Consider the following 24,407-nt stretch of genomic DNA (forward strand, 5'->3'; position numbering starts at 1 on the left):
GGTTTGTACAAAAATTGTTTAAGCCAAGCCTTAGGCAAGGACTTGGATTTTCCATTAGAGATCATTTTTTCACATTGACAACCTTTTTTGGCAACCTGATTACCCAGTTTATTCAATTATCAATTCTCTTAATTATGCTCATTCACCTTAAATCCCTCAACCTCTTTCATAAAAGTGTCATGGTATATTGTGTTAGATAAGTTGAAGAAATACAGATGGGTTTGACATTACAAAATGCAACAATATCCCATTTGGGGAAAGAAAAAAGCCCATAACACTTCAATTAACAGAATATTGATTTGATTTTGTTATTCACATTTCTTTTATCTAGTAAAACATAGACATTTAAGAGCCAGCTGTAATGGTATAGTTATCAGACTTACCACTTTGCTACATATTATTCTTCCTTACAGATTTGCATTATTTAACTGGTATCTTTTAAACAAAGTATAATTCTTGGACTTACTAATGTAAGTCAGAATATTAATAATTATTCAGAGCCACTTTTTTTGTTATAATTATCTGAAGATTGTTCAGCTACATTGAACTTTGAAGGGCTTGAACTCTAAGCTTGAATTTTAAATTTAAGCAAAATAAAACATTCGCTAATGATAGTTTTCTATTAATACCATTCACTAATGGTAGCTTTCTATTAATATTATCTCAATATTGGATAACAATATTGAGAAAATCAGTACCAACTTAACGCACAATATAAACTTCCTAATCATTTTTTAATTAACCTAATTTTGCAGTATGAATCAAGGTTAACTGATTAAAGGCAGACATCAAAATGTATATCTGATGAACTTAGGGAACAGGATGAATATGAGGCATCTATTTCAGTAAACTAATTATAAGAGTTTAAATGTCTGTATGTTGGAAGAAGTAAAGAGAAAGGGAGGAGGTTATTTGCATTCGTCACATCTTAAGCCCGGACATAAGAATCACAACTGAGCCTCATGGAGACAGAGTCATAGGCAGAATGGGAAGTGGCAATTATTGCACTCTTTTGATTGTTCTGGTTTGTTGCCATATGTTGGAATAGAATGCTTGGTCTACTTTCGAGGAAGCCCAGCAGAGCTTTGACATATAGGGTGTGCCAAACAGTGCAGGGACAATCTGGTACTTCCATAGGTTTTCATCAGCATTATGTGGATGAAGAGGCACCACATTTGTATAGCCATCAGTGTTTATAAAATCAACAAAAGCTGCAGCAAAAGGGTTGAGGACATACCAGACAGCATCCTGAAATGAAAAATTAGAGCAAAAGATAAAGACCATGTTATTCATGTCTGTAAGAGTAAATGCTTTTTATGTGTGCACATGAGGCAACCTTTGAGAACGTTCTTACTTAACTAGGTAAAATTTTGAGTGAGTCTGAAGAAAATATATGTGGAGCTATAGTGAGGATCTATTATAATTTTGAATATTACTATTAATACGATATATTATTTACTCACAAGTAATATAGGACAGGGGAAACCAAAGTTGAATCTTTTTTTTTTTTAACAAATTATTACTTATCCTAAAATAAATAATTCTTGCTAAATAATTCTTTTTAATTTAGGTTATGTCTTCTGGTCCAGCCTCTATAGCTGTTAAAATACTTTTATGCATTTTAAATAAATATAAGGCAGGCTGTTTCTCATTTTTTAACTCCTTTAGGATAGAAATCATATTGTATTCACCTTTGTTTCAACACTCATCACACTGTGGAATATACTACGTGTTCAATAAATCTTTTTATTGTAAATATTAAATGTATGACATAAAGCTTTTGAGTAAAATGTTAACACATAACTCTATTCACAATGAGAGTGTATGTCTTTTCCCTGCATCTACTTTCCATGGAAAGTGAGACAGATAACTTAACCTACAGGCAACAAAAGAAGCAGAAATTTGAGTTTTCTCAACATCAGAATCATTATATTTTAGAAATAATAACTATGTGTACTCAAAATTCAGTTATAAAAAATAATGTAGACTGATTTGCCAATAATATACAGCTCAAATTTGAATTTTAAAGTTTATACTTTATAACATAGTCCTGAATCCTATGAAAATAAATGTGTGTCTATTATAATGAATTAAGAATATAGACATGATTATTTGAGACAGTTAAAAGCAGAAGTTCTCAGTTATTATTATTATTATTAATACCATGTTTTTATGTTGATGGATATGTCAGTAGTGAAAAGTAGGTCACCTATTTGTGTATTTTTTGATGTGTTGTATTATATCCTGTGATCATTTTCTCAGATGGTTCCTCGTGTGTTCATACTTATATTTCCCCATTGATGTTCACATTGTCTTTCTATTTTTGTTTTCCTTACTTAAACAAAACAAAACAAAAGAATGCTTATTCTAATTTCATTTTTTCCTTCCATGTCTTATAAAATCAAATAGGGTGTAATTTTGCTGAGCATTATTTTCACAATTGAAAAAAAAATGGTAAATCTTTTAAATAACATTTTAACAAACTCAGTAGTAGTCTTTGATTTAAAACAAAAAAGAAAAAAATTAGAAGCTACTCTTTCAAGCCAGAAAGGACTCCAAAGAAATTAAAGATCTGTCAACGAGTCTGGTTAATAAAATATACTATCACTAAGGCAAAAATACTAAGAAGAAATTGGGTGAGAAAAACATATTGGAAGTTAAGATAGCAATTCAGAATATGTCTATGCTTTCAGATCATAAATCTGTAAACACTTTATATGTGTGTGAATGATGTATTCAAATAATCAAGCAGTTTTTTGATATGTTATTTAATTCTCTGATGAAAAACAGCCTTAAATCAGCCAAAACTTACCTAATTTAATTTTAATATTTTCATACAAAATATCTGGGAGACACAGTATTTAAGAGTTAAAGAAATATTTAATAAACCATAATAAACTGCAATTTTTATAATCGAGGTGGTGATTCAAAAAGAAAAACATGATGTCAATTAATTCAAGGAGATGTCATTATCGAAGATGTTTATAATAGTAAAGAAACATTAAAAGTTTAATTATACTTCACTGTTCAAAGTGGGAAGAAGACAATAATAAAAGTAATAAAATATTGAAGTATTTTTTCTTTTATTAAAATAAATTACACGTTGGTTGTCACGTACTTTTTCAAGTAAAATATTTTACTTTTGTATAAAGCATGCAAGCCTAGGCCAGGTGTGCTGGCTCACGCCTATAATCCCAACACTTTGGGAGGCTGAGGCAGGTGGATTACTTGAATTCAAGAGACCAGCCCAGGTAATGTAGCAAAACCCTGTTTTCACAAAAAAATACAAGAATTATCCATGTGTGGTGGTGTGCTCCTCTAGTCCCAGTTATTAAGGAGGCTGAAATGGGAGGATCACCTAAGACCAGGAGGTCGAGACTGCAGTGAACCATGAGCTGCCACTGCATATATCTGTTTCTCATTTGTATGTCTTCTTTTGAGAAATATCTGTTTAGATATTTGCCCATTTTTAAAATTTATATTTTAAGGTCAGGGGTACATGTGCAGGATGTGCAGATTTGTTACATAGGTAAACATGTGTTATGGGAGTTTCTTATACAGATTATGTCATTACCCAGGTAATAAGTCTAGTATCAATTAGTAATTTTTTCCTGATCCTCTTCCTCCTCACATCCTCCACCTTCTGATAGGCTCCTGTGTTACTCAGCTCTATATCCATGTGTTCTCATCATTTAGCTCCCATTTATTAGTGAGCGCCTGTCATATTTGGTTTTCTGTTCCTGGGTTAGTTTGCTAAGAATAATGGTCTCCAGATCCATCCATGTTCCTGCAAATGACATGATCACCCAAATCCTCAACAAAATACTGGCAAACTGAATCCAAGTTTTAGAACATCAAAAACTTATCCACCAAAAAAAAAAAAAAAAAAAAAAAAAACTTATCCACTGTGATCAAGTAGCCTTCATCCCCAGGATGCAAGGTTGGTTCAACATATGTAAATCACTAAATGTGATTCATCACATAAACAGAACTAAAGACAGAAGCCACATGGTTATCTCAATAGATGCAGAAAAGGCTTTCAACAAAATTCAACATTTCTTCATGTTAAATACTTTCAATAAACTAGGTATTGAAGGAGCATACCTCAAAATAATATGACAAACCCACAGCCAACATCATACCAAGTGATCAAAAGCTGGAAGCATTCCTCTTGAAAATGGCACAAGCCAGGGATGCCTTCTCTCACCACTCCTATTCAACGTGGAATTGGAAGTTCTGGCCAAGGAAATCAGGCAAGAGAAAATTATTTGCCCATTTTTAATTGAATTATCAGATTTTTTTCTGTTGAGTTGTTTGAGCTCCTTATATATTCTGGTTATTAATCCATTGTCAGATGGATAGTTTGCAAATATTTTCTCCCATTCTGTGGGATGTCTCCTCACTTTGTTAATTGTTTCTTTTGCTGTGCCAAACTTTTTAACTTTATGTGATCCCGTTTGTCTATTTTGGCTTTAGTTGCCTGTGCTTGTGGAATATTAAGAAATCTTTGCTCAAACCGAAGCCTTAAAAAAAAAAATTTAAAGCAGTTTCATAGTTTGAGATCTTAGATTTAAGTTTTTAGTCCATATTGGTTTGATTTTACTATATGGTAAAGAATAGGGGACTAGTTTCATTCTTCGGCATGTGAATATACAGTTTCCCAGCACCATTTATTGAACTGATTGTGCTTTCCTCAATGTGTATTCTTGATACCTTTGTTGAAAATGAGTTCACTGTAAATGTATAAATTTATTTCTGTGTTCTCTATTCTTTTCCATTGATCCACGTGTCTGTTTTATGCCAGTACTATGCTCTTTTGGTTACTATAGCACTCTAGTATAATTTGTAGTCAAATAATGTGATTCCTTCAGTTTTGTTTCTTTTGCTTGGGGTGGCTTTGGTTATCCTGGGTATTTTGGCATTCAATATAAATTTTAACATTTTTTTTCTAATTATTTGAAGAACATCATTGGTATTTTGATAAGGATTGCATTAAATCTGTAGATTGCTTAGAGTAGTATGGACATTTTAACAATATTAATGCTTCCAATCTATGAACATGGAATATCTTTTCAATTTTTGTGTTCCTTTTAATTTCTTGTATCAGTGATTTATAGTTTTTCATAATAGAGATCTTTCCCTTCTTTGGTTAAGTTTATCCCTACGTGTTTTATTTTATTAGAAGCTACTGTAGCTGGGATTTCTTTTTTGATTTCTTGTTCAAATTGTTTCTCATTGGCATACGGAAATGCTATTGATTTTTGTGTGTTTGTTTTGTATATTGCAATTTTACTGAATTTGTTTATCAGTTCCAATAGTGTTTGGTTTGTCCCAGTATAAGATCATATCATCTACAAACAAGAATAATTTACTTCTTCATTTCCAATTCAATAGCTCTTTATTTATTTATGTTGTCTCATTGCTCTAGGACTTTCTGAATACTATTCAAAATAATAGTTAATAAAGTGATGAGAGAAGTATGCAAAATCAGCAATTTCGACCTACTTTAAAAGTATGTCTTTCAAAATACAGTCTTTTAGGGCAACAGATGCCATCACAGATCCTCCCTAGATTCACTGAACAATAGTTTTCTGTTCCATCCTACAGGTTCCCCTCCATGAAAGTCTCTTAATACCAATAAGATTCATGTAGGCTATGACAGAGGTGGCTTTGTGGGTGCATAACCTATGCAGTTGCACAGGTCTCTGTGCCTAGAAGGACCACATGCTTGGTTTATCACTCTGCTATACCACTTAAAAGTCTTAATAGTTTTTGGATGATGACTCCACATTTCATTTTGCCCTGGACACCACAAATTATGATCATTCTTGGGCCCTAGGGAGGAGAATTTAATCTCTATTGATAGAAAGGCTCATTGAGCTCTGTTACTTCCTTCAGAGATTGTGTGTAGTAGCTGTGCTGTATAATCAGCTGGGCCCACAACAGGAAATTATCCCATCTTTCTTTTCCCTGGTAACACAATTTGACTGCACCTCACTTTATGATTCACACTGCAGTCTCTCATTTTCCTCCTTCAGGGTTTCCCCACTGTCATAGAGGTGTACTCTGACCAATGAGCTATGTGAGAAGCAAAGGTGGATAAATTCTTCTTTTGCCTCTCTGGTAAGAGAATAATTTGAGACATAGTGTTTTCATATGACCTCGGCAGAAGCTTCTTCTGTGACAGCTATCTCTGTTTTCTGACAAAATTAAAGGCTTGGTAATACACTTACTTATGTTATTTTCCTTCTTTCTCTACAATACAGAAATAAAGCAATAACAATAAAGATTGTCCTCAAGCTTTTTTTTTTTTTTTTTTTTTTTTTTTTAACGGAGTCTAACTCTGTCGCCCAGTTTGGAGTACAGTGTTGTGATGTCGACTCACTGCCACCTCTGCCTCCCAGGTTCAAGGGATCCTCCTGCCTCAGCCTACCCAGTAGCTGGGACTACAGGCACTCACCACCAAGTTTGGTTAATTTTTGTAATTCTTAGTACAGACGGGGTTTCACCATGTTGGCCAGGGCTGTTCTCGAACTCCTGACCTCAGGTGATCGGCCCACCTAGAGCTTCCAAAATGCTGGGATAACAGGCATGAGCCACCACGCCCAGCCACAAGCTATTTTTAAGATACCCAAACAAAGATATTCAGGGACAGTGAAAATGTCCAAATAATGGTTCTGTTCTTTAAATAAAATATTTAGGTATTAATGAAAGTAATAAAATAATGACATAGGAATAACATCACTAATAGTTATGGTAATAAGCCAACTATTTGTCTATGACTTCATGAAACCATTCATGTTCTGCAAACAACTGCTGCCTTCCCAAATGTTTCATTTAGATACACTATTCCTGATACTATTAGTCATTTGAATTCCAATTGACAATTCATAAAATATATGCATTAATTTTATTTCATATATTTTAAAATATTTCCCACAGAATTCACAGTATTTTTGAAAAAAAAATTGAATATTAAGTAATTCAAAAATAATTTAGCCTTATGTGTAATATTTAACAGGGCAAAGTCTATATTAACTACAAAATGTTCACTTATTGTATGCAAAAGGAATAAAGTGAAATATATCTTTATGAAAAAAAAGAAATTATCCACTTGGGTCAATGTGTAAGAAAGTAAAATTAAAGTTTGTGTTTAATATAGATTCTCTTGGGTCCAAGTCTATGTCAATATGAAATAAACATTTTACCAATGCATTTATGTTAGCAAAAGCAAGTATATAGATAAAATTAGTGTGTAAATTAAATGAATGCAATTATGTAATGAAGTGACTTTACTACTGCTCCTTTGCTATAGGTCTCTGTGCCTAGAAGGACCACATACTTGGTTTTAACCCTCTGCTGTACCACTTAAAATCTTTAATAATATTTGGACAATGAGCTCACATTTTATTTAGACTTGGGCACCACAAATTATGGTCATTCTTGAGCCATAGGGAGAAGGATTGAACATCTATTGCAGAAAGGCTCATTGAGCTCTGTTACTTCCTTCTGAGTTTTATTGTTTAAGAAACATCCAGCAACAGCACAATGCTTTAAGCATTATACTTCTATTCTCACTTTCTTGTTCAAGACCTTACTTTCCATGCCAGTTACAATTTCTAAATGTGTAATTCATTTGAGGTTCTGTAACCAAAGTTAGGGATAGGAATTAAAGAATGACAATCTTTAATCTGTCCTTGTGATAGTTTGCTGAGAATGATGGTTTCCAGCTTCATCCGTGTCCCTACAAAGGACATGAACTCATCCTTTTTTATGGCTGCATAGTATTACACAGCATGTTCTCACTCATAGCTGGGAATTGAACAGTGAGAACACTTGGACACAGGAAGGGGAACATCTACACCTGGGTCTGTCCTGGAGTGGGAGGAGGGGGGAGGGATAGCATTAGGAGATATACCTAATGTAAATGACCAGTTAATGGGTGCAGCACACCAACATGGCACATGTATACATATGTAACAAACCCGCACATTGTGCACATGTACTCTAGAACTTAAAGTATAAAAAAAAATGATTACCAGAACATTATCTCTTGCATTCTCTGTGTTTCCTATATAATATGTTGATAAATGTCCTTTTTCTCCACCTCATTTAAAAGTCACACTTCCCATTGTTTCTTTCTACTCAACGTTCAAGTGGCAAAAATTACTGGCACAGTATTTTCTTATTAAAGATTAACACGGCCGGGCGCGGTGGCTCATGCTTGTAATCCCAGCACTTTGGGAGGCCGAGGCGGGTGGATCATGAGGTCAGGAGATCGAGACCATCCGGCTAACATGGTGAAACCCCGTCTTTACTAAAAATACAAAAAATTAGCCAGGTATGGTGGTGGGCACCTGTGGTCCTAGCTACTGAAGAGGTTGAGGCAGGAGAATGGCGTGAGCCCGGGAGGCGGAGCTTGCACTAGACGAGATTGCGCCACTGCACTCCAGCCTGGGCGACAGAGTGAGACTCTGCCTCAAAAAAAAAAAAAAAAAAAAAAAAAAAAAAAAAAGATTAACACATTTTTGTTTATTTCACTGTTAAGTAAGTAGTAACTTGGAAGGGGACCTGGATTAGAAAACAGGAAAAATGTCCAGTAATGCCAATCAACATTCCACCTTGGACAAGCTCCTCAATTTCAGTGGGCTTTAATTTTCTAATTTAAATAATGAAAATCTTACTTTTGTGACATATTTTTGTAATTGCTATGATCAAAATTCCTGATAGCCTCAATCAAGCTTTTCTTCAATTAAACATATACAATGCTAAATGAATATACATTTTATAGGAAAGGAAGCCAACAAAACCCAAGTGTTATCCCAGATCATTTACATTTCATACTCAAATGAAATAGACAGCATCTTCTACTTAGTGCATATTTTTTTCAGTGAAAGGGATACTTCTCCAGGTATTTTGATAGAATACATCTTACAAAGAATTTGGGGACTTTCATAAGTGTGGAAAGATTAGAAGCACAGGGATCACAGAAATTGTCTCAGTAATCTTAGCACTTACAATACCAAGAAGGGTGATTCTATAAACCAATGGAACAGAACAGAGGCCTCAGAAATAATGCCACACATCTACAACCATCTGATCTTTGACAAACCTGACCAAAACAAGTAATGGGGAAAAGATTCCCTATTTAATAAATGGTGTTGGGAAAACTGGCTAGCCATATGCAGAAAACTGAAACTGGACCCCTTCCTTACACCTTGTATCAAAACTAACTAAAGATGGATTAAAGATTGAATGTAAGACCTAAAACCATAAACGCCCTAGAAGAGAATCTAGGCAGTGCCATTCAGTAGAATATGTAAAATCTAAAAGTAAAACTCCAGACCTGCACACATATGCTTCCAATTGATGGGATCCAGCCACAAGTTTGATTTCAAGTGGATTCTATGACATCTAACTTTGAGGCTTTAGCTTCTGAGGAACAGGACAAAATTTAGAAGTAAGAAAATATCCATCACAGGCCATACCTTTGAATACTCACTGTTCATATGTTCCTTTCCGTTCATATTTATCTTTTAAGCAGTGACAAAAATAACATCATCTTGTTTCCGCCTAACATGCATCTATTCTTCTTTTAAATAAAGACTTTCTCAGGTTCCCCAAAATAGAAGACCTAAAGTCCTGCCTTTACTGATGTCTGAGTAATATTCATTTTTTATGATTAATTCACAATTTTCCTTTGATACTATGTCGTTTACAGACTAAATTCGAGGTATGACCACCGTTGATGCAAGATTGTAGAAAAATGGTAAGAAAGAATGGTTAATACATACAAATATATACATAACAAAAATTAAAAAATATATATATTCAAAACCACTATAGCTCTTTATTTTTTTTCAACTAGACAACAACCTACAGTTGTTAAATAAAATGTTCTTTCACTACCTATTCTCTATCTTTGCTTTCAGTGAACAGCTCAGTTGGATATGGTTCTTGAGCTTATGTGATAATAAAATTTTATTTCTGAATAATCTAAGCCATAAATGATCCTTTCTACATTGTGTTGCTGTGATCCTTCACTAACATTTACCTGAGGAGATAGAAGTACTGATGGACAATTCAGGGAATTCCCTGAATTCCACAAATCAATCTCAACCTTACTGTTAAGTTGGAACATTGTAGAAAGGGAATACATATTCATATTCTAAGTAAGTGCTCACTGTGTGATAAGACGATTCTAATGTAATCAAACTACTAACAGGTGAATGCCCAGTTTTTCATGCAAGGTGCAAGAGCAGAGGCACAATATTGGCCTCTTACACCCATAGGTTGGGAATACAGCACTGAATGTAGCCTGGTCAAACTCAGTAAAAATAAATCAGTGTTTTTTGAGCTCATACAAAACATTAATCTCGTAATTGTATTGCTAGTTAGTCCACAAACCCATTGGCCAAGCATTAGTGTGGCAGAGAGAAGACTGACTGACATTCTGAGAATGGGTTAGCCTCTTTATCCAATTCTTATAAGCTGCATATGCAGTAAATGCACTTTAATGAGCATTTATATGAATAAAGTAGTTGTCCTTACATGTTATGTTCATTATCTTCTCCAGAATTCCTTGTCACACATCTCCTAATTTTGCTTTTCTTGTCCCCACCCCAACGTCCCATTTATAACCATCATTCCCATCAAAAGGTTTTGGTAACTAATCCCTCAGTATTGCCTTTATAGGCAATTTATTCCAGGTAATTACAAGAGATGTTTTAAATAACTATTGTTCCGTTGCATACAATGGATGTCCAGTGTGCCAAATTATTTTAGCATTATTTTATTTTAGCATAATTATACTCTTCGAATCTAACCATCTTAGAATTAATTCCAGTACCTAATTCTGTACCAGTAAGTTAGAAAAAAAAAAAAAAAAAAAAAACAGTACTTTTCTTAGTCCATTCATGCTACTGTAACAAAATAGCTTAGACTGAAAAATTTTTTAAAAATCAAAAATTTAATTCTTACAGTTATGGAGACTGGAAAGTACAAAATTAAGGCACCAGCAGGTTTGATATCTGATAAGCACGCTCTATCTCCAAGACGGAGACTTCTTGCTGCATCTGACATGGTGGAAAAGGGGAAAAAACAACAACAACGACAACAACAACAAAAAACCCAAATAAATGAAGTGTCCTCGCACTGTAGAAAAGATGGACAGAGTGACAGCTCTCTGAAGCCTCTTTTATCAGGGCATGAATCTTAAAAGCAGAACTCTCATGACTTAATAACATCTGAGAAGGCCCTACTTCATAATACTAATGCATTGGAGACTAAGTTTTAATGTGAATTTTGAAGGATCACAAGCCTCCAAAGAATAGCAGTATTTAAGCTATTTAAAGGAAGAATAGGTTTAACTCAGGGAAATACGGGGCTACACAAAAGTCTGAAGGTTGGGAAGCAAATAATATAGGAACTGCTTTCAGAGAAAATGACTACTAATAGAGGCCACCTCTAAGGTTCTCAGGTACCCAGAGTACTAAAGTAATAATTAAGTGGTGTGCAAAAATGGCTTGAAATCACTACCAGAGAATAATGGCTACTCCTTATCCCTATATCTTCCAGATATCACATGAGTGACTTTCATTGGAGTATATCAAAAGAAGTCCTGCTGACAACAAGGACTGGGAAGTGTGCTTTTCAGATTTCACTTCCTTGGGGTACATTAGAAAACACAGAATTGCAGGTTGATGATTATTTATTAAGCCAAATATTACATTAGCAAATGCAAATTGACTATTTATATTTTTATTATTTATTCTACACTTGTATCTTGGCATTCAGGTATGAAGAAGAACTTGCCCTACCCCATCCCATAACTGTGTCGGTATACAACCATGAGTTATTTTTAAAATCCAGTTTGTGAAAATTCATTGCAGTCATTATTCCTTTTGATTTCAAAATTGTGCCAAAATTAAGAAGAGTCAGTTCTTGTGTCTCTTTGAATTGTTACAATTTGTCTATGAGCATTTCTTTGTTTTCTGAAAGAATAAGGTGCTTCATGTTCATTTTGTACTTTCCCTGTACCAGACTGGGCCATGTAATAGAAAACAGTGTTTAAAAGCCAAATTCTGGCTGTTAATGTATTCATGAAAATTGTAATTTTATGGTTTTTAATTTTCTACCATGAATATAGATGAAATATATGAATATTTAGTCTGAAAATGAAGATGACAATTTTATTAAAAACCAAAATTACAAGTTCCTCAAGAAAAGAAAAAAAGACAGTGAGTTTATTCAATATTATAACAATATAAGAGCCATGACACCAAGTGCAATGGAGAATCCTTTAGAAAATTATGGATTGCAAAAGATAACAAATAATAAAACATCTCATGTACCCCATAAATGTCTACACTTACTATGTACCCATAAAAATTAATAAAACTAAATTTAAAATAATGAAGCATATTTAACTATGATAAAAAATAAATTTGAATGTGATATTTATACAATAAAATATTTCTGTGCCATTGCAATGAAAATGATATAAGATTAGATAAAAGGAGGTTGTTCTTGATAACTAAAAATAAACCTGTTTAAGTAGTTGCTCTATAGTACAGTGTTATGATGTCTACAACTGTTTTCAAATTGTTTAGCAAACACACATATACATATATACTCATATAAAGTGAGGAAATGAATACAACAAGTATTAACAATTGTTATAGTATTATATTGTTATATTATTGTATATTATTGTGTTGTTATATTATTATATTGTATTAACAATTGTTGAAAATTTTGTATTGTATTAACAATTGTTGAAAATAGGTGAAATTATACTTTTTATCTTTGTTCTATTTTTCAACTTCTCTGTGTTTTCTGAATTTCTCAAAATAAAAAGATGAAGAAAAAAAGAGTAAGGCATCTCTTTATTCACTAACATAGAAAGATTCCCAAGATACATCATTTAATGAAAAATATATGCTCTAGGCCAGTTTGCAAAATATGTCACCATTAATTTACCCATACAAAATATGTCAATAATTATATGGTTTTCATATATCTTACTTAGAACCATTGCCTTCAGAGAATAAATACATACATTGAAGAAAAATATATCAAAATCACAAAGTGGCACATGTATTTGGAATTAAATTAGTAATATAATTGGTAAGTTTAATGGAAAGCATAATTTCATTCCATTTTAGGTTAAAAAAGGTAAATAAAGCTTTAATTCTATAATCTAGTGTTTAAGAGAGCATAGAACTATTAACAAGACTACTCACTGTATTCTAATTCTAGAACAATAAAAATGATTAGCGAAAAATCATATGACTTAAGTACCATGTGCTTGTTTATTTTTCAGGAGCGAAGACTGAGGCACATAGACGTTAAGTAACTTGTTCAAAAATCACACAGATAGTAAATGGCATGATTCCATTTCAGAGTTTATTTATGAAGTTAGTTCTACATTACTGTTCTAAATGGCTACGTTAGGTATTTGCTTCTTAACCAACAACTTACAAATTATATCAGATTCAATACACTGCATTATGGATGTTTTTTTTTTTTCTTTTCTTCTAGTGAAGTCAAGGTATAAACACATAAAATTACATTTATTTAAGGTGTACAATGTGATGTTTTTATGTATATGTGCATTGTGAAATAATTGCCAGAATCAAATTAATTAACATCTCCATTACCCCAAGGAGTAACCATTTTTTTGTGTGTGTATAGTAAGAGCACTTATCTGCTCTTAGCAGATTTCAAATGTACAATGCAGTATTATTAATGACAGTTACCAGATGCACATATTACATTTAAAATATTTTAAAATAGAAGTTCAAAATCATTAAAAAGCCAGTGAATATGAGTAGTTATTACACATGAAATTTTGAAATAAGACATTTTAAGATCTTAGCTGTCTATTGGAGGAAAAAACCATATTTTTAAAGAACTACCTATAGAGTTTTAAAAATTATATATCATCTAACCTTCAAAGTTGTCAGTGTTTCTAATGTAGTGTCACATATGCTGTAGGTTTGGTAGGTCTCTGTTGCTTCTATGGTTGTAATTATATAAATATAAAAAAAAATTCATCATCTAAAAATCTACTCTTCTTACAATGTTGCTTCTCCAAATCATAATATTAAGCAACATTATTAGTCATTTCAACTGCTGATTAATTAATGACTTGCCAAAATTGCAGAAGAAAGTTTAATATCTGAGGAGCAGTGTATGTAAAGGTGCTAAAAATCATTTTCAAAACAAACCCACACAATATAAACAAATTCAAGGTTGTGAATCTTAAATGTTTATTTACAAATATTGATAGTTTCTAACTGTTTACTCAAAATCCATTTTCCCTTCCTTTCCCGTGGACAAGATTGCCTGCGTAGAGACCACATCTGTGCACCTTTAACACATCTAGTATGGTCAGGTTAATACACTGTTGGCTTTGGTCTGTGAACCAGTAACATCCAGCCAGCCCTTGGTTGTAGTCAGCACAAAGGTTTCTCCTGGAATGGAGTTTAAATATGTTTTTTTAAAACAGTCTGTAATGTTCTTCATTAAGCTACCAAAATAAGATGTATTTTTTAGTTGTACCCTCTAAGGAATCATGGCAAATACATTAAATCAATTCCAAAGATATTCTGGGAAAAACATCCATGGATGGTGCTCCTAATAAATATTGGGAAGCTCATAATATATTCCAGAACTCTGAGAATCAGCTAAAATAGGGGTCCTAAACCCCAGGGCCGTGGACCTGTACTGGTCCTTGGCATTTTAGGAACCTGGATGCACAGCAGGAGGTGAGTGGCAGGTGAGTAGGAAAGCTTCATCTGTATTTATAGTCGCTTACCATTACTGGCTTTGCTGCCTGAGCTCCACCTCCTGTCAGGTCAACGGTAATGGCATTAGACTCTCGCGGAAGCACGAATCCTATTGTGAACTGCACCTCTGAGCTATCTAGGTTGTGCATTTATTATGAGAATCTAATGCCTGATGATCTCAGATGGAGCTGAGACAGTAAATCTAGCTCTGGGGAGCAGCTGCAAATACAGATAAACATTTGCAGACAGGCCTGGATGCACCGAGACCATAATAAATCAACTGCTGGCAGACTCATATCAAAACCCTATCAGCGAGTGACAGGTGACAAACTGCATCTAGTGGCAGGATTTAGAGCGGCAAGTGAGCTGATATACTTCAATGATGCAGCTGTATCCAGTTGGCAGACTTTAAGTCAGAAGTTGACAGTTTTTTAGTCCACACATGACCTGCTCATTATTTTCTTCACCGCTTCCATGGGCACTGCTTTCACACACTACACACTTGTCTCAGTCACAGTTTTGGTAAGCCCACAAGCTAATCCTAGCCAAAATAAGTGAAAAACAGTCATTACTGAAGAGCTTATTTGAAAAGGGGGAAAGACCAATGATGAGACAGCAGAAAAGTCTAAGGCTGCCAAGAAAAAGAAAGACGCATTTAAAAGAAAATACCAAGAGTCTTACTTAAATTACGGGTTCACCATAACTGTTGATTCACATTCTCCTAGCCTGTTTTGTATAATACGTGGCGACTGGCTATCCAAGGAAGTCATGAAATGTTCAAAACCGCTTCACCACATGGAGACCGAGCACCTTGCATTAAAAGACAAGCCTTTGAAGTTTTTCAGAAGAAACAAAAAAAAAAATATGTGAATACAAAGAACAGAAACAGTTATTGAAGACCACCACTTCATCAAACGTGTCTTCACTGACAGCATCATTCTCTAGTGGCTAACTGCATTGCTAACGCTAAGAAGTTCTTTACTATTGGTGCAGAGTTGATCCTGCCTGCTGCTAAGGACATTTGTCCTGAAATTTTAGGAGAGTGTGCAGTTCAAAAGGTGGTATGGTTTCCTCTTTTGGCTAGCACGATAACCTGGTGAATTGATGAAATGGTGGAGGATACTGAGGTACAATTGTTGGAAAGGATTAATGAGTAACTGTGGTATGCAAATCAGGTTGACATATCTATAGACGTTCACAAGGCAACAACGCTTGTTTCTGTGCAATATATTTCTCAGGAGGATGTACATGAGGATATGTTATGCGCACTTTTGTGGTCAACAAACCCGACAGCTGTAGAACTACTCAAGTCTTCGAATTATTACATATCAGGAAAACTGAACTGGTAATTCTGTGTTGGTATATTTATGGAAGGAACGGCTGCCATGACTTGACAGCTTTCTGGTTTCTCTAGTCAAAAAGGGCACTTCTGGATGTGATTCCACACACTGTGTTATACCTAGAGACATGCTGGCTAGCCAAAATATGTCACACGAACTTAACAACCGTTTGCAGAATGTGATTAAAATTATCAGTCATATTAAAGTACATGCTCTTAACTTATGTGTATTTGTGTAGCTCTGCGAGGAGATGGACACAGAGTACACATGTTTTCTCATACTCAGAGATGAGATGACTTTCTAAAGGTAGGTTACTGGTCAGAGTTTTTTAGTTCAGAGAGCCACTCCAGATTTCTTTTATTTCACAAAAGCAGTCACCACTGGCAACACATTTCAATGACACATTGACACAAAATGGGTCGCAAAACTTGCTTACCTGTGTTACATATTCCACCTGCTCAACAAACTCAATCTGTCGCTTCAGAGGAGAATGACAACTGTGTTCAAGTCAGCAGATAAAGTGGCAAAGTCAAACTAAAATTATGGGGGAGACAAATGAACATTGGGATTTTTGATAAGTTTCAAACATCAGCAGAGATTTTTAAAGAGACTGAGCCTGGACCTTCTTTTTTTCCAACTGGTGCATGATAATCTCTCTCAGATTTAAAAGAGTTTGAGCATTACTTCTTAACCACAAAAGACTCCTGAACTGGGAGGAAATAGATCGTGACCCATTTGTGAATAAGCCAGGTAAATCGACTTTTTTGTGCTAGAAGAGGATCAACTGCTTGAGACTGTGAATGATGGTGGCCTTAAAAGTACATTTGATAAAACTTCAAATCTCCATTGTTAGGAATTACAGTCAAAATGAAATATTCTGAGATTGCCTCAAAAGCATTGAAAAGTGCTTTCATTTCCAACATTTTCTTCTTCCATTTCCAACATCATATCTTTGCGAAGCAGAGTTTTCCAGCGGCAGCAAGCAAAACAAGATTATGGAGTAGACTGGTCATAAGCAAGACACTTTGGGAGTCACTGTCTCCCATCACCCCCAGATGGGGCTGTCTAGTTGGAAGAAAACAATCTCAAAGCTCCCCGTGATTCTACATTATGGAGTGTCATATAATTATTTCAATGTAACATTATTACAATGTAATAATAAAGGAAATAAAGTGCAGAATAAATGTAATGTGCTTCAATCATCACAAGACCATTTCCTCCCCTTCCCCTTGGTCCATAGAAAAAATGTCTTCCACAAAACTGGTCCCAGTGTCAAAAAGATTGGGGACCATTGAGCTAAAAGACTCAAAAAAGAAAACCCCATTAGAGGAACTATAGGATATACAGCAACAGACTTAAAATCTCCCAAAGGACAAAGGGAAAAATATATTTAAGAGATCATGAAATAAATATATGAAATGTAAAGAAAAAATTCAAGAACAAAAATACAGACTTTTTTGGTAAAATGAATAGTTTGCATAAGACAATAGACTGGGTAGAGATTAAGAAAGAATATCTAACTGGAGGGAAAGACTTGGGAAAGTTTCCCAAGCTTGGCAAAGAGAAATGAGATAAAACATTTGAAAGTTAATCAAATACATCATAGATTGAGTATCTGCAGCCTATTTTCTAAACGTTTCTATCCACATGCAATACTTGCTGTACATCAATGGGGTACATGTGGTATATTGATACATCCATACAATGTGTTATCAAATCAGAGTATTTAGGATACATCATCTTGAATATTTATTATTTCTTTTTGTTGGGAACATTTGCAACCTTCTCTTTTGAACATTCTGACATATAAAATAAGTTGTTGTTAACTATAATCACCCTACTCTACTATCAAGCAACAGAAATTATTCCTTCCATGTAACTGTGTTTTTACTTATTAACCAAGTTCACTTCACCCTTTGCACCCAACCTAGCCTCTGGTAACTATTATTCTACTCTCTACCTCCATGAGATCAATTGTTTTTTAGCTTCTACATATGAGTGAGAACATGAAATATTCAGCTATGTATGTCTGGCTTATGTCACTTAATAAAATGACCTCTAATTCCATGTATATTGCTGCAAATGACAGGAGTGTATCCTTTATGTGTGACTAAATAGTATCCCATTGCATATATATATATGACAATTCTTTATTCATTTATTTTTTGACAGACACTTAGACTGATTTCACATTTCGGCTATTGTAAATAGTGCTGCAATGAACATGTAGGTAAAAATATTCATTTCATATACCCATTTCCTTTCCTTTGGATGAGTACCCAGCAGTGGGCTTGCTGAATCACATAGTAGTACTACTTTTAGTTGTGTGAGAAATTTCCATGCTGTTCACCATAGCGGCAGTACTAATTAACATTTCGGTAATGTGTAAGTTTCCTTTTCTCTACATCCTCACGAGCATTTGTTGTTTTCTGACGTTTTAATAATAGCCATTTTAACTGGGATGAGATGATAACTCACTGTGTTTTTGATTTACATTATTTTGGTGATCAGTGATGTTGAACATTTTTTCATATACCTTTTGGTGATTTTTATTTCTTCCTTTTAGAAATGTCTATTCAAATCCAGTACTTTGGGAGGCCAAGGCAGGCGGATCACGAGATCAGGAGATTGAGAACATCCTGGCCAACGTGGTGAAATCCCGTTCGTCCTAAAATACAAAAAAAAAGTTAGCCGGGTGTGGTGGCGCACGCCGGTAGTCCCAGCTACTCAGGAGGCTGAGGCAGGAAAATCACTTGGGCCTGGGAGGCGGAGGTTGCAGTGAGCCGAGATCGCACCACTGCACTCCAGCCTGGCGATGGAGCAAAACTCCATCAGAAAAAAAAAAAAAAAAAAAAAAAAAGCTATTTCGATCATTTGCTTACTTTTTAATGGGATTATTTGGATTGTTGTTGTTGAGTTGTTTGAGCCCATTGAATAACCTGGGTATTAGTCCTTTGTCAGATGAATATTTTGCAAGTATTTTTTTTCCCATTCTACAGGCTGACTCTTCATTCTGTTGTTTCTTTTGCTAGCCAAAAGGTATTTAGTTTAAAATAGTCTTATTTTTCTACTTTTATTTTTATCTCATGTGCTTCTAAAGTCTGAACCACGCAGTCTATGCCTATACCAATGTCCTGAAATATTTTTCCTGTTTCGTTCTGATAGTGTAAAGTTTGGGGTCCTCTGTTAGAGTCTAATCCATTTCGAATTGAGTGTTGTGTATGGCGAGGGATTAGGATTTGATGTCATTCTTCAGCATATGGATATCCAGTTTTTTCAGCATCATGTATTGAAGAGAGTGTTCTTTCCACCAAGCATAAAAGCCATTTGAGATCTTTTGCAGTTTCATGAAATTTTAGAATTTCTTTTCTATTTCTGTGAAGAATGTCATTGATATTTTTATAGGGATTGCATTGATTCTGTAGATTGCGGTAGATAGTATGGTCATTTTAACAATATTCATTCTTGTGATCCATGAGCATTGATTGTATACATTTGGGTGCTTTCTTCTCAATTTTTTTCATCAGGGTTTTGTAGTTTTCCTTGTAAAAGCCTTTGACTACCTGGGTTATTTCTTTCTAGTTATTTTTTTCATAGCTATTATAAGTGGAATTTGCTTTTGGATTTCTTTTTAGCTAGTTTATTATTGGTGTATAGAAAGGCTACATATTTTTATATGTTGATGTTGTATCCTGCAACCTTACTGAATTTCATTATCAATCTAAGTTATTTGATGAAATCTTCACGTTTTTCTATTTAAAAAATGTTATCGTCTGCAAAAATTGACAATTTGACTTCCTTGTTTCAAATCTGGATGCCTTTTGTTTCTTTTTCTTGCCTGATTCCTCTGGCTAGGACTACCAGTATTCTGCTGAATAAGAATGGTAAAAATGGGCTTACTTTAGGTGTTCCAGTTCTTACAGGAAAGGCTTTCAGCTCTTCCCTGTTCAGTATGATGTTAGCTATGGGTTTGTCATAGACGAACTTTATTATTTTGAAGTAAGCTTTTTCTATGTCTAATTTATTTAAGATTCTATCATGAGAAGACCCTGAATTTTATCAAATGCTCCTTCTATATCTATTGAGACGGTCATATGATTTTTGTCTATTATCCTGTTGATGTGATATATCACATTTATCAATTTGCTTATGTTGATACATCCTTTCCTCCCTGGGATAAATCACATTTGATATAAATGTATTCTCTTTTGAATGGTATTGTTGGATGGGTTCATTATGCTAGTATTTTGTGGGGATTTTTGCATCTGTATCATTAGGAATATTGGCCCTAATAATAAAACCATTTTTGTTTTTTGATGTGTCCTTCTCTGGCTTTAGTATTAGGGTAACAGTGGCCTCATTGAGTTAATTAGGGGAAAAATTCCTCCTCTTCAATTTTTTGTAATAGTTTGAGAAGTATTAAAGTTAGTTCTATGTTAAGAGCTTGGTAGAATTTAGCAATTCAGTCATTGTTCCTGGCCTTTTCTTTGTTGGAAAACTTTTTATTACTGAGTCAAACTCATTTATTTATTATGTGTCTGTTCAGGTTTTCTGTGTCTTCAAAGTTCAATCTTAGTAGATAATATGTGTTCAGGAATTTATTTGCTCTAGCTTTTCCAATTTGTTAGCATATAATGGTTCATAATCGTCTCTAATGATCCTTTGTAATGCTGTGGTATCATTTTTAAATGTATTCTTTTTTGTTTCTGATTTTGTGTATTTGGGTCTTCTTTTTTTGTTCTTGGTTGTCTAGCTAGCAGTTTATCAATTTTAAAAATACCTCCTTTTTTGTTCTGCTAATCCTTTGTATTTTTTTAGTATCTATTTGTTCAGTTCTGCTTTAATCTTTTTTTTTTTTTCTTCTGCTGATTTTCAGTTTGATTTGTTCTTGCTTTTCCAGTATTTTCAAGTGTATCATTAGGTTGTTTGAAATTTTTCTCCTTTTTTGATGTAGGCATTTATTGCCATAAACTTTCTGTTAGCACTGCTTTTACTATATCCCATACGTTTAGATAAATTGTGTTTCCATTTTCATTTGCTTCAAGAAATATTTTTAAATTTCTTTATTGTCCCAATTGTTGTTCAGGATCTGTAGTCTAATTTCTGTGTATTTGTACCATTTACAAAATTCCTCTTGTTACTGAGCTCTAATTTTATTCCATTGTGGCCTGAGAAGATACTTTATTTTGTTTTGATTTGAAAACCTGTGCTAAGACTTGTTTTGTGAATTAGTGTATAGTTTATTCTGATGAATGTTCCACATGCTGATGTATGTACATTCTGCAGCTATAGAAAAGTATTCTTTAAATATCTGTTTGGTCTATTGATCTGTAGTGTAGTTTAATACTAGTATTTGTTGATTTTCTCTGTAAACAATGTAACCAATGCTGAGAGTCAGTTGTTGAATTCCCCAACTATTATTGTATCCGTCTACCTCTCCCTCTCTTTTTAGATATAATAATATCTGCTTTATATATCTGAGTCCTCCAGTGTTGGGTTCCTGTATATATAGAATTGTTATATGCTTGCTGGATTGATCCTTTTACTATTATACAATGGCTTAATTTGTCTCTTTTTACAGTTTTTGACTTAAAGTTTGTTTTACCTGATATGTATAGTTCCTCATGTTCACTTTTGTTTTTCATTTTTGAGTAATAATTTTTCTATCCCTTCATTTTCAATCTATATGTTTCTTTACAGGTAAAGTGAGTTTCTTTTAGGTAGCATGTAATTTTTTAACCATTCAGCTAGCCTGCTTCTTTTAAATGGTGAATTTCATCCATTTACATTCAAAGCTATTATTGATAGATAAGAACTTAGTCTGTCTTCACCTGTCATTTGTTTTATATATCTTTTGTTTCTTCCTCTCCTATTGTTTATCACTGTGGATTGTTTTATGTATCTTGTGTTTCTTCCTTTCTTTCGTATTGTTTCTCACTGTGGATTGATCATTCTCTGTAGTGATATCATTTGACTCTTCTTCTTGTCCATTTTGTGTTTGTATTTCCAGTGAGCTTTACTTTCTTGTATTTTCACAATGGTAAATGTCATTCTCTTACTTCCAGCTTTGTCAGGCCAGTCAACTGGTGATGAATTCCCTCAGCTTTCAGGAAAGATTTCATTTTTCCGTAATTTTTGAAGAATAGCTTTCTGGGTGTAGTATTCTTGCCAGATAATTTTTGTCTCTCAGCACTTTGAATATATCTTTCCATTCTCTCATGACTTGTAAAGTTTCTGCTGAGAAATCTGCTTTTAGCCAGATGGAGATTCCTTTATATGTGACTTGATGCTTTTCACTTACTGTTTTTAGAATTATTTCTTTGTTTTTGACTTTTTACAGTTTGACTATAACTTCCTTGAAAAATAAGTTTTGGGGTTGAATACATTTGGGAATCTTTGAGCTTTCTGTATCTGGATGTCTATATCTCTTTCAAGACTTAGCTATTTTTTTTTTTTTTTAGCTATTATTTTGTAAGAGAGGGTTTCTATGTCCTTGCTATATTTTTATTCTTCTGGAATTTCCATAATTTAAATATCTGTTCACTTTATCATTCCCCATATATCAGGAACACCATCTTTTTTCTATTCCTTCCTTTTTTTTCTGTCTATGTTATTTAAAAACATCTGTTTTAAAGTTCAGAAATTCCTTTTTTTCTGTTTTGATATATTTTTGAAGCTCTCCATTATATTTTTATTTCATTCAATGTTTCAGTTCCAGATTTTCTATTCCATTAATGATATCAATCTGAGATCATAAATTGTTTCCCTGACTCCTTTGTATTGTTTGAATGTTTTTTCTCATATCTTACTAAACCAACTTAATATTATTTTGAATTCTTTTTTAATTATTTTAAAGAATTCATTTTATTTAAAATCTGTTACTGGAGAATTATTGGGTTTCTCTAAAGATGTCATTTTCTTGTTTTTTTTATGTTTCATGTATCCTTATGTTGATGTCTATGCATCTGGTGTCACAGTCACTTCTTCCATTTTTACAGATTGGCTCATCGTTAGCTTTTTCCTATAGATGTATTTATAGTGTTGATTGGGTAGTGTTCTGGTTTTGATTCTGGGTTGGTGCAGTAGTATAGTCTTTGAATGATTTCTTATATTATATTATATTATTATATTATATTATATTATACTATACTATATTATAATCTGTGAATTTCTCAGTGGCTTAGGCAGTGGTTGTGAATGGAAGTTATTCCCCAAAAGGCTTGTGCAGGTGCTGCAGTGGTAGATGGAACAGATCAGTCCCTAGTACCACAGACAATGTTCACAGGTGCCAGCAGCAGTGAGCAGGGCCTGCCCTCATGTCCCCCAGTGGTGTGCACAGGTGGTAGGGGCAGCAAATGGGATGGGTTGATACTCATTCCCCTGGATGGTGTGCTAGGGCAGTGGCAGGGCCGGCAGTGGCAGGGCCAGCATTGGCAGGTCAGAACTCTTCTCCATTTGCCTGATGGCATGTGCAGACAGATCAATATCCTGGCCCTCAGGTGGGGCACCTGGTACTGGCAGGAGTGAGAAGTGGCAGCATGGTTTTGTCCTCAGGCTCCCAGATGGCATTCATAGGCATCTCCTGTGATGGACAGGGCCAGTTGATCCCTAAGCCCTTAGACAATGGATACAAGCACCACTGGCAAAGGCTACAGAGTGAGAAGGCCCGCTTTCTGCCCCCAATCTCTCATGGTGTCCATGGGCTCTAGCTGCAGTGCATAGCGCAGATGGATCACCAGGCCCCTGGATGGCACACTAGGGCATTGGCAGTACTGGCGATGGGTAGCATGAACCTGTCCTCAGAGTCCCAGATAGTACACATGGAATTCAGTAGCAACAGGGATTGTTGAACCTATTTCCAGGCCCCACTGCAGGAGCATGCTAATGCCATTCGCAGGGGGCATGGCAGGTTAATCCCTTGTCTCCTGGATGGTGGTGGCAGAAGGTGGGAAAACCTGTCCTCAAGCCCCCTGGTGATGCAAATGAGCACCTGCCATAGTCAGCAGAGTGGATCATTCCCCAAGCCTCCACAAGGTGCACTCCTGGTGGCAGCAGTGATGGCAGGAGGTGGAGTGGGTCAATCTTCTGGCTCCCCATATGGCATACATGACCACCAGCAATGGCAGGCAGGTAGGGCCTGTTTCAGGCCACAGAAAGGTACCTCAATGGGTTGGTATCGAGGACCCCAAAGGCACGTGTTGGTGTATGGGGACTCTGCTGCTGGGTGGGAGGGAGAAAATGGTGGTTGTTACCGGTGGCAACAGTCCAAATCAGG

The 24,407-nt window shown here is 34.7% G+C and overlaps 1 long non-coding RNA gene across 1 annotated transcript in view; it reads right to left on the reverse strand.

Moving 5' to 3' along the window:
- Positions 1-24,407, reverse strand: part of LOC139363170 (uncharacterized) — a 51,154-nt gene that overhangs the window by 21,533 nt on the left and 5,214 nt on the right. The window lies entirely within an intron of this gene.

Source organism: Macaca nemestrina, chromosome 5 (genome assembly GCF_043159975.1).
Source record: "Macaca nemestrina isolate mMacNem1 chromosome 5, mMacNem.hap1, whole genome shotgun sequence".
NCBI classification, from domain to species: domain Eukaryota; kingdom Metazoa; phylum Chordata; class Mammalia; order Primates; family Cercopithecidae; genus Macaca; species Macaca nemestrina.